The sequence below is a fragment of the Brachyistius frenatus genome, unplaced genomic scaffold (genome assembly GCF_029030835.1).
Source record: "Brachyistius frenatus isolate BFR_SWC_R1_liver_20210118 unplaced genomic scaffold, ASM2903083v1 Contig_6, whole genome shotgun sequence".
NCBI lineage: Eukaryota > Metazoa > Chordata > Actinopteri > Embiotocidae > Brachyistius > Brachyistius frenatus.
The window spans coordinates 5515093-5526273 of NW_027210605.1; positions in this window are offsets into that span (position 1 = coordinate 5515093).

Genomic DNA, 11181 nt, shown 5'->3' on the forward strand with positions numbered 1-11181 from the left:
ACTTGAGGGTTAGCAATAAATCAACGCAGACCTCGTTTCCCCCATGGCTATTCAGCCACTTGGGGTGTAAAACGCTCAAAGGCAACGAGCACTTGAAAGTCTGGAGCTGTGGACAGATTCTGCCCAGCAATTATCCTGTCTGTGTGCCTCCTAAACACTGCATACCAGATATGTTTGGGCCTCTTCAGCCATAGTCCCAGTTATGGAGACACAGATGCTAATGACACCATATTTTGTGAGCAGCAGCGACAGAGGGCCTCTGGCCATCACTTTTAAAACACATGCCACACAGCCTGCACCACCCACACCACACAGACCTGTTATTGATGACCACTGACGGCTCTCCTCTTCACTCCACTCAGGGTGGCTGCCATAGGCAACAAAGCAGTAAATACAACTTGTCAAGGTAGCATAACTTACTCATAACTGCTTATCACTTACCTAAACTTGTCTACACTTGGATGAATATCCTATACAGATGTGTTCATATACAGGACACATTTTGTATTCCTTTGGTAGAGTTGTACTGTCTAAGATTTTGTGTTCTTTTTTTTTTTTGGGCTGCTCCGCAGTAAGGAGCAGACTGACTAGCACCTGTAACATGGATTGATGTGTCCAGCAGGTGAGCAAGAGGTGGGCTAACAGACACAGTAGCAGGGGCAGCACACATTAAGTCTCAAGTCCAAGATGAGAGGGGTGTGGCTGAGGCCTGAGCAGAAGGTTTGAAGGTGATAAAAAGATGAGGTAAGATGGAGGGGTGGAGGGGAGGAGGGGTTGGATCACTGAGGGAGAAGGTGACAGGAAGTGATTCTACCTTAGATACCTTCAAGGTGACTCAGTATGACGGAACATTCCCAAGTGTTTACTACTGCAAAGAGGGATAGACAGAGAGGGAGACAGAGAATTTCAAGGTGCAAGAGCTCTTTGCAGATGTCCAAATACGCAGTAAATCACTCTGAGGACCTGAGGGTGCTCAAATGCTTTTTGACTGAATCAGTCTCCCAGGCCAGAAGCTCCAGAATGACTAAAACATTAACAGCAGTCTTCAGGGTAGCGGCAGTAGCCCCCCATCCCCCACTAGCGACTGCACAATCCCCTGGACTGTGCAAACATAAGGCCAAAGCAAAATGGCCTCCATTCAGATGTTGTCAAACCGCGCGGTTTGTTTGAAACCGAGAGAATGCTCGACTGGAAGACAGGCTTGTACACAAACTACCTATTTAGCCATGTGTCCCCATTCCCATGAGTCTTAAAGTTTCCCCTGGCATTTCAGTAGAGAGGTCTGTGTGTCGAGTTACAGGTGTTCTTTTTAACACGGCTGCTCCAAAAAAAAAAAAAAAAAGGTTTAGGACTTTTCTTCTACGGAGGGCCAAGGAAGCAGAAGTGACATTGGGCTTAAAAAAACAAGTTTAAACCAAGGCTGTAATCACATTTATAGCACTATAACAAACACGCCTGCAGAGCGTGCTATGCAACCATGCTTCTGGAATCAACATACTTCTCTGCAAACAGAACCTTTGTTCACACTAACAGTGAAAGCGCTGAGTGGGAGGAAACTAATTACTTGTGAATGAAAACAAACAGCAATATTTAATTATGTTCAATTATAAGCATATAAAGAGGGATTGCACTAAATATTAAAAACGATAAAAAAATATGATAGCTCATACATCATTAGTGGCCTGGAATACTTTTTTTTTTTTTTTTTTTTTTGCTTAAGAATAAAGAAAAAAACAAAGCAAATCTGTGAATGTTCAGTAAGAAGTTTAGAGAAGTATCATAACTCAAAAGTGCAATAACATTAATATATCTATTCTTATTGCTCATAAATACGCAGAGTCGGGAAATGAGTAGTAGTGAAAAGAATGAAATTCTTTTAACAGTTTTATGGTACAAAATTACAGCTCCATATTTTAAATTCATTGAATTGTAGCTGGCAGCTTATTTTGGAGAGTGAATAAATGTTCTTGTTATGTATGCTGTTTAAAACTTTTTAAATGCTTTAACATAAACGTTATAGTCACACCATTTCTTTTTCCAGACATTGAGCTATAGATAATATCTTCACTCCATCCCTCATTTTGTCTCCTCATGACCTCCAAATGCAAAATGACTGACATGATTTAATGCTAATCAAGAAAGACCATTAATAGGGGCTATAAACCAGTGCGGGCTTATAATTACAACAGAGCAGCACAAAACTGTATTCACATTTCAAAACGACTCAAATACATTTAATACACATAGTATGAACAATCATTCTTTTAATGTTACACAAAGATCTTTAATTTGCACCTTGCTTTAAATATCTTCAGGCATGAGCATAGAAAGAGCAATATTGATAGTAAAGGGAGAAGTGGGGACCTGCAAAGGCAAACTAGCTGCTCTCCACTGCCCTGATGTGTATGCTCGCCTGCCCCCTGGCAGATGCAGCTGTTACTGCACTAACATTTCATCAGAGAGGAAAACCACTCCCTACAACAGAATACGGTTGAACCAGAAAATGTTGCTCTGTCTTTTACATTTATCACATATATTTATGTCATCTGCATTGTTTGGAGTTCATGTCAATAAGAAGCACCGCGATTGTCTGTGGATCCAGAAAGGATGGAAAGAAACATGTGAGGTTTGTTAATTCTTCAAAATCTTTAACCTTACTATTCAAAGTAATGAGACATTGAACACAAATATGTGACAGCTAATGGAATTCAGAGCTTTGCAAAAGTGCAAACTTGTGAGGGACCGGCAGGTCTTTGCAGCTTACATTTCAAAAGCTGTGCATTACCACTCGTGGCAAACTACATAAAAGTTACTCATACAAATGATACATTTCCTGTTCTCTGGCCTTATGCCTTGTAACATTAAACCATTGACATCAAGTTGAGATCATTGTCTTTCCTGTTCATGTTAAGATTTTCTGGCAATGTCTAAAAGACTGAAATTATAACTGCTCACCAGTTATTGGCTGGTGGACAGTTGGAAAGATTACATATGAACAGAGAAATGTTTTAGTATTAGCCAGGAGTCAATGTGAATAAACTGCATATGGGGGGAAAAACATGCTCACTGCTCACGACTTTGGCTGCCAACAACAACACCACCACCACTCGATATCAATAAGTACGACTGAATGTGTAAAAAAGATGCCAATCTAATAACCAAATATAAGGCAAAGCACAAGCGCAGGAAGGAGGACAACACTGCTCACAAAGTTGATGCCAAGTTGTTTTTAAACATCAACCACACTCACATGGAACAAAAGCTAAAACCCGGTCGGACAGTATCTCTTTTCGACAGTCGACTTTACATAAAGTCTACATGTTCACTGGTACAGTAGCTGTACTGCAGTAAGGTTAGACGTGTTGTTAAACCACCCTCTGTCACAAACAGATGCTGTGTGACTGAACTGCAGAATAGCCCACCTATACTGACGCTGTGGAAATGGGTACTGCATTACAGTACCTCAGCATAACTAAAGGTGGCAGCAAAGTCCCTGGCACTGGACGTGGCTAACTGTTATCACCATCAGAGAGCATCTTTAATGTCTGTACATAAACCACCAGAACCACAGAGATCCACTTGGTAGATGCCCAGAAACTTTAGTGAATGGAGTCCTACATAGAAACTATAACTTCATAAACTCATCACGACTAGAACTTGTCAATCAGTAGTCTACTCAATCCTTGTCACCATTTTAAGTGAGAAATACAGCTTTGTCACTTTACCTCCTTAAGTAGTGCTTTGTGCTCGGTAACACCGGCCCTTGATAAATGGACATAGGGCAGAAAATAACTAGATGGGCCACTGCAGATGAACATGCATCACCGCATTCATTTCACAGTGCTTAAAGTCTGCTCAGTGCAGAATGACATCACTCAACCAAGAGCACCGGAGCAGAACCACAGCCTGTAAGGCTATTCAAATTAATTAACAAATGACCTTAGATTAAAGGGGGAGTCACAGATCAGACAATGAAGACATTCATCAATTCAATAGGCGATACTCTCACATGATGCTTTTATATCACATCTCCGTGCTACAAGCCTACACTCTTTCCCACTGATGAGACAAATATATATGTCAGTACAAAAACAGCTATGGGATATTGGATACTTTACTTTTATCTAGCAGTGGTTGCAATGAAGATCCAGCTTGTATTAAAATGCCTTTGGGTATAAATGCACTGGATATAAAAGCTGGTTGATTTTCTATTTGGGGAGAAAAATTCACCAATAAAGAAGATACCAGGAATCCTGTCACAGTGCCTTCTGATAAAGTGTGAAATAAGTGGCAGCCAAGATGGCATTTTCTTTTATTTCAAGAACAGACTATATCTGAGCCATCTCAGAGAGACAGGTCAATCTCAAGGTTTGCTAATACAATCCCATGGACAGGGGATAAATCCCTGCTAGGCAACAAAAAGCAAATCAATAAAGAAAGCATGTAAACAAACCCCAGTGTAAATGAAGTTGAGATGGATAGAAAGTGAGGCGGTGATGGTGACCAACAGTGCTTCAAATAAAGCACATTGCCACAGACTGAAAGAAGAATAAAAGGAAAAAGCCAGGGGGACTGTTAGTTGGGAGTGCAAATGAGGAGAGGAAGATGCACCGCCGTGAAGTAGAAAAAGGAACAGAGTAAGAAGCAGAGAGCGTGTGAGGGGATGGGGGAAGCGAGAAATTGAGGGAGAGGGAAAAAAACGGTAGTGTAGAAGTGATTTATGGCAGTTGTATAATTTTCTACAACGCTCTCTCCCCACACCCCTCCCCCCCCCACACCCCACCCCCCCTTGCTACGGCTCTCCTTACCTCCTCCATATCCCACCCTCCCACTAGGGTGTGCTCCTCCTCACTGTCACACCAAGGAACAGTCCCCGGCCACACCAGTCAGTGATTAAGATTCTGCAGTGATGCGACTGCAGCACTTCGCAAATGGAAGACTGGACATAATTTCCCTAAAATGCTGTTTTTTATCACCTATTTCCCCTTCATCAGCTTGCCGCACACGATTGATAGCTGATGGCACCTCTGACAACTTAACGTTTTTATGGCTAGATTTATGGGCTATCTGCTCCTCTCCTTTTACAGCTCAAACTCTGTAAAAATGCTTATTTCTCAGATAAGGAGAGGGAGGGTGTGTGTCTATGGGTATGGAAAGGTATCACACCCAGCTAAATGTATGTATGAGAGCGAAGGACCCAACTCACTGCATTGCAGTCGAGATCTGTGCTCGGCTCCAAGACTTTATGGCTACTCAGAGACTGAAATTACCTCCGCATAGCGCCATAGATTAAATAATACGTCTCACTTCTTAGATACAACAACTCGAGACTCTAATCACCTCCTTAGCGGCAGACGTTTGCTGTCGTCCTCTTTCTAGGAAAGAATAAACACTTGAACACAAAATGACACTTTGAAAACAATGTGTGCATTCATACGGAGGCTCCTCTCTTTCAGATATAGGCCAATAATTACTTACTTCATTGTTTTTAAAAGGAAGCAAAAATGACACAGAATACTGTAAAGGATTAACAATAAAACCTCACTAAGCCAAATTAGCTGCTCTACAACATGCTCGTCTTTATTTACTTTAAAGAAAAGCTCATAAAATTTTAGTCTGTATATGCATGATGGTTGATTATATGAAAAATTATAGTATCAGAGCTGATGATCAGTCTTGTGTTAAGACGAGGTTAGCGAATTGCAGTGAAGTAAGGTGAGCTTCGACAGCTCTGAACACCTGGCTACAATCGGCCTTGGCAAGAATTTGTGTACATGTGTGCCTGCACATGTTGAAGCAAGCAAGAGGTCTACTGTGTCCTGGGAGGCTGGTGGACTTACTGGACTGCAGTGGAAGTGTGGCTTCTGCAGGTTCCCCACCCTCCCCGGTCAGATTTACTGCCAGTAAGGGCTTCCCAGTTAGCCTTCTCCTATCCTTACTGATGAGCCTGGCAGATCCCAGACAGACACCCCGGGGGACTGGACTGTGACAGGGAATGGGGGTGGGGAAGAAAGAAGGGAGGAGAGAGTGAGAGACAGACAGGCAGACAGACAGAAAGGGAGACAGAGACAGAGAGAGAACCAGTTTGATGAGATCAGTGATTCATAGACACCCAGGAGGATACACCCTGGAATGGGGTAATAGCACATATGTTTTAACTGGGCTGGCCCATAATTCATTAGGGTTACCAAGGCTACAAGGAGCACCTTTGGAGATAGGTCCCAGAAATCATCCCTGCATCTTGTTAGGTGCAGCCTATATAGATGGTACATTAATATTCACAGTTGCAATGTACTCTCCCTTAGTGGGGAAGACCAATCTGTTGAGTAGCGAAAACCAGCATATTTGATGTCTACATATTTTCACATCAAGTCACAGGTTGCATTGCATTTTTACACCATTCTTTCTTAGTACTGTGTCTATATCTGAGGGTGCCAGTGGAAATTTTATGACATGAAATATGTAACTGGAAAAAGCACAATTTGAATGTGCTTAAATACAGCCATCTTCCAGTGCAATAAATCCAGTATGGTACTAGCCTCTTCCAGAATCAAAACCTCTTTAATGCTGCAAGTACCATTGTGCCTTATGCTTCATTACAGGAGATAAATATGTTAATCACTTTACAATAGGAGCAGCAGGCCCACTAGCAAAAATAAGAATTACACACTGCCATCATTGTTAATTAAAGTATACTTACACTAGAGCTGCATCATATAATTTTTCTTCTCAAATATAAAGCTACCACACGTCAGGGCTATCGAACTCTAGATAATCCACAAACAAATACAAAAAAATCAGTAATACCGCATTCGAATAATAGGCTACCTCTAAATTAAATAAATTATACCAACAAAGGATTTTAAAAAGTTAACGCCTGCAGGACCTTTTTAAAGATTGTTTTTTATACTCTTGATTTGAGTCTTCACCCTTTGCCTATTTTTCTGCTCAGAAAATATTGATCTCAAAGAGATCACCCTATTTTTAAAAAAATTGTTAAATAATTACACCTACATTCATTAATACATTTTAGAGGCAGTGTATGTATCACAAGTAGAACTGTAACTAGTTCCTCACCTAAATTCAGAGTGTGATATCAAGACAATGAACTTTCACAACAGCCATTATAAGCATTTTCATGAGGTACAAAATAGCCTTGAGTCGTCACTGGAGAACTTAAACGCTCTAATTATTCCCTGTAACTATTGTTGCTTTCTCTGTCATGATTTTTATAGGGCTTCAATGAACAGGTATGGTTTGATTATGGCTTTGGAAAGCAGGCACAGCTCACATTGTTTCAATTAAATTTAGGGTATTTCTGCAGCCAAGCGCGTCAGATTCCTTATTTCTAGAGGATGATGATATCGAACGAGGCTATTACACCCTTACTCAGCACCTGGGAGGTCCCGTGTGACTTTACTGCATTGTGGTTTATCATAACCTTATTTCCTAACACTGCACCGGCCTGTTGACATCATACTGTGAACTTCTGAACATATGTGAAGTATTGAAACAAATACAGTACAACCAGGTCTATGACCTCAGTGGAGTAAAAACTCTTCATCGCAATACATTTGAATAGAAACCTATTAATCACATAATTTAAAACATGGTCTCTTCTAAAAGGCCACAAACTGGGTTATCCATTGAAAAATGGCCTCTTTCTGATTAAGTAATCACACTGCAAGCATAGGCTGCCCGAGATTTCATAAATCACTTTAAACATACATGGCATTTGATTAGAACCCATTAGCAATGAGCAACAGTGTGTGTGTATGATGTGCATGTGGGGAGGCATGTGTCTCATCTCACATTTTCCATGGTCTGCTCTTTAGGATGTTCCTCATTAGTGTGAATATTAATGCAACCAGAAAGGGGGGAAGAGGGGAAGAAAAATATAAAAGGAATTTGGAAGAGCTTTTTAAAGGGGCCATTTCATCAGAATCGTTATTTTTTTGCGGTTCTCTAAAGGCTCGTAACTGGCGGTCTATGAAGAGAGACATGCCGCAGTGGGGCTTAATTTAAAACCAGAAAGGTCACTGCACCAGGAAAGGTCTTCAGCTCAGCCAAAAATATAAAATGAGGAGGAGAAAAAGAAAGCAATGGGGGAGGAGGAGTGGGCCAAGAAAGAGAGCAAAATGAAAGGAGATCAGAGGATGCCGATCAGGAAGGGGGGACCCAGGCGGGAGGAAACACGTTCAAGTAATTTGGAAAGATAATGTTCGGGAAGGTAGTACAAAAATGGAAAAATACAAAGGAAAGACGAAAACGCAGAGCATAACGAGTTGCAACTGAACTGGAACAGGTTTTTGTTTACTTTAATGGTGTTGTTTGGAAGTCATTTTTTATAATGGTCTACAATTTCAGGAAAAAAACAGTGCATCTACACAGTGAGGAACTGCCAATCTGTCCAACAATCTGTGTTGGCAGAAACACAACCCTCCATAAGCCTTAGCTGAAATAGGCTCCCAATGTTTGGGAATTGACCAGAGCGCTAATGGTCAGATGGGAAACTAGCTTTGCCATATGCAAGTCAGCACAAAATAGGCAAAACTTTGAAAACTACATTTCTCTCCAGATCAGTTTGTATATGAGAGATGATGACACTTGATTTGGCTGAGAAATGCATGTCATGTGTTGCACCCGACCTTGTTAACAATAATAAACCACTCGCGTCACCCTCCCCCAACTCTACAGGGCATTCCACAAACTAACATTCTGGTCTTCAATCACTTGTTTATCTATCAGCCCACTTTAATTGTCCACTGGGTTTTTGACTGCAGCACATTACATAAAAGCACAGAGGAGCCTCATGGCAGCGGCACGACAGCCTCTGATGTAAAGCCTCGCGGTTTGCACAGATAAGACGAGTTCAATTTTAATGTTGCTAGCACACCGAGACGCACCAGGCTCACTTGTAAAACAGAATGCCCCCTTCGCTTGTAAACGCAGCAGCCCAAGAGGAGGAAAGGGAAGGGGGTTGGGCCCGCTGAGGTGGGGCTGAATTACAAGGAGGAGAGGTATTCCACTTGTCCAACTGCGGCAATCCATCCAATGGATCAATTTTTCTCTGAAATTCCCAATCCATTCCCCATCTCTTTTAAAAACTAATACCCAATTCCAATCACAGCTGCAGTAAAGCGTATCTTGTAAAAGGTCATAGTGTGACCTCTGAGTTCTCTCCATTGGATGCTGGTCGGCCCACTTTCCTTTGAAATACCTCGCAGCCTGAAGTAAAAGTGCCCCGTACACAATCACATCAGCAGTGGGACCTGCTTCCTGCCCATCAGTAGGTGTTCATTGTGATGTGAAGTGTCACAGCACAGATAGTTTAACAGGAAATGGTTTGTTTTTTTTGTTGTTGAGGGGAAACAGGAACCAGAATCCAAAAATAAACTAGAGCATGGGGGCCTAGGAATTACTCGGCGATAGGTGTATCTGTGCGTGTGCGTGTGCGTGCCATAGGCAGCATACCGGCATATAGTGGAGCATCTCTCTGCAGCCAGCCCAGGGAGCTGATCAGATGGACGATCAAACACTAATCATTCCCTCACGGCCCATACCGAGTAAAGCTGTCATTAATTTTGCGGAATTACATCAAATCTGAGACATTCTTTATGTGGCCCACGGCCTGCAGACAGTTATACGACAGGGACTGCTGCGCTAAGCAGATGGGGCAGCTTGGCCGTGCATACTAAATACCACCGTCCCCCATTTCTCTATCTCCGCCCTCCCAGCACTCTGCCCTCCTTCCAGGCACTCTGCTTCTGCTCCTTCTTTCTTTGTTTCCTACCCTTCTAATGCCTTTCCTCGACTATATGGTCACACAGGCCAACTGATTACATCTCTCACCTGGCAGTAATGGTCATTATTGGACTCCAAAGTGCTCCTGTTACTTTAAATATTACCTGGATTTTTTTTGGATTTTTTTTTTTAAAAGGCACCGACTTGTATTCCAAGAGTTTTATTTTCACGCAAGGCACATTACGCATAAATTTAGTATAATGAGAAAATAAATTGTTTGCTGACATAAATCTTTAATGTTTGTCTCTTGGATGTTGACAACTCTAACAGTTTACTTGCCTATGCACAACAGAAGGCCATAATCCCATTTGAGGTTTCCTTGGCAACTGATTACTGCTGAAGGCAAGTTGCAATTTATGACTAGTGACACATACCTGCCATTCCCTTTGAATGAGACATGTGGTAAGCTATATTCAGACAAACCACCTCAGGTAATAAAACTGCAGTAGCACTCAGGGGCTATACCATTTTCTTATGTTGAGAGGAATTCCAAGCCAAGCTGCTAGAAATCAGCAGATGACAGGGATTAAATTTGTGTGAAGTAGTTCTGCAACTAATAAATAAACAACATGCTGATGCTTTTGTGCCAGAAAAGTTAATAGTGTTTTTGTTTTTTTCCACACAATACTTCAAAGTCAAAATATTAGCCCAGCTCTTCTCAAAGAAAAAAAAAAAAAAAAAAAAAAAGCTTTGAATTAGGATGGTGTGCAAATGTGCACGTGTGTACAAGTTTTGAGGGTAGAGGCGGGACGTTATGACAGACAGAGGAGCCATAACAGCAGGCAGCCAGGTCAAGATCAAGCAGTTTCATGGACAATCCATTTTATGTCTAGTCTCTATTATGGTAAAGCTTTACATTCCTACTGCACAGCAATCCTCTAAATTCACACAACAGTGATGCTTTAAAGTCAAGGCTATCTGAGATCTCCCAAAATGATTTCTTGAATAACAGTGCCACAAAACCCCAAATAATTAGCAAAACAGGAGTGAGTATATATGATTAAATTATTAGAAAGCCTCGTGTATATTTATGTATATCAGACTTTTCATGCTCATTAATTGAAATTATGATGAAACACAAACAGAGGCACAACAGTGTCAACGCAGCTTCACAGTTCAAATCCAAATGAGACGAAGAAACATGTTTTTATGTTCTTATATCCTAACATCCTAGCCTAAAACACACATGTAAACAATGGCTACCGAATAAGCTGTTCATTGCAGTACATCCTATTTAATTATCCCACTGCGATAGAGACACTACTCCCATCACCACTTTGCTCACACAGGCTCAGCACACTATTAATCCACTTAAACACAATTTATAGGGTCTCAACATCGACTGTCCGTCGGCATAAAATTACATGAAGCATCCTT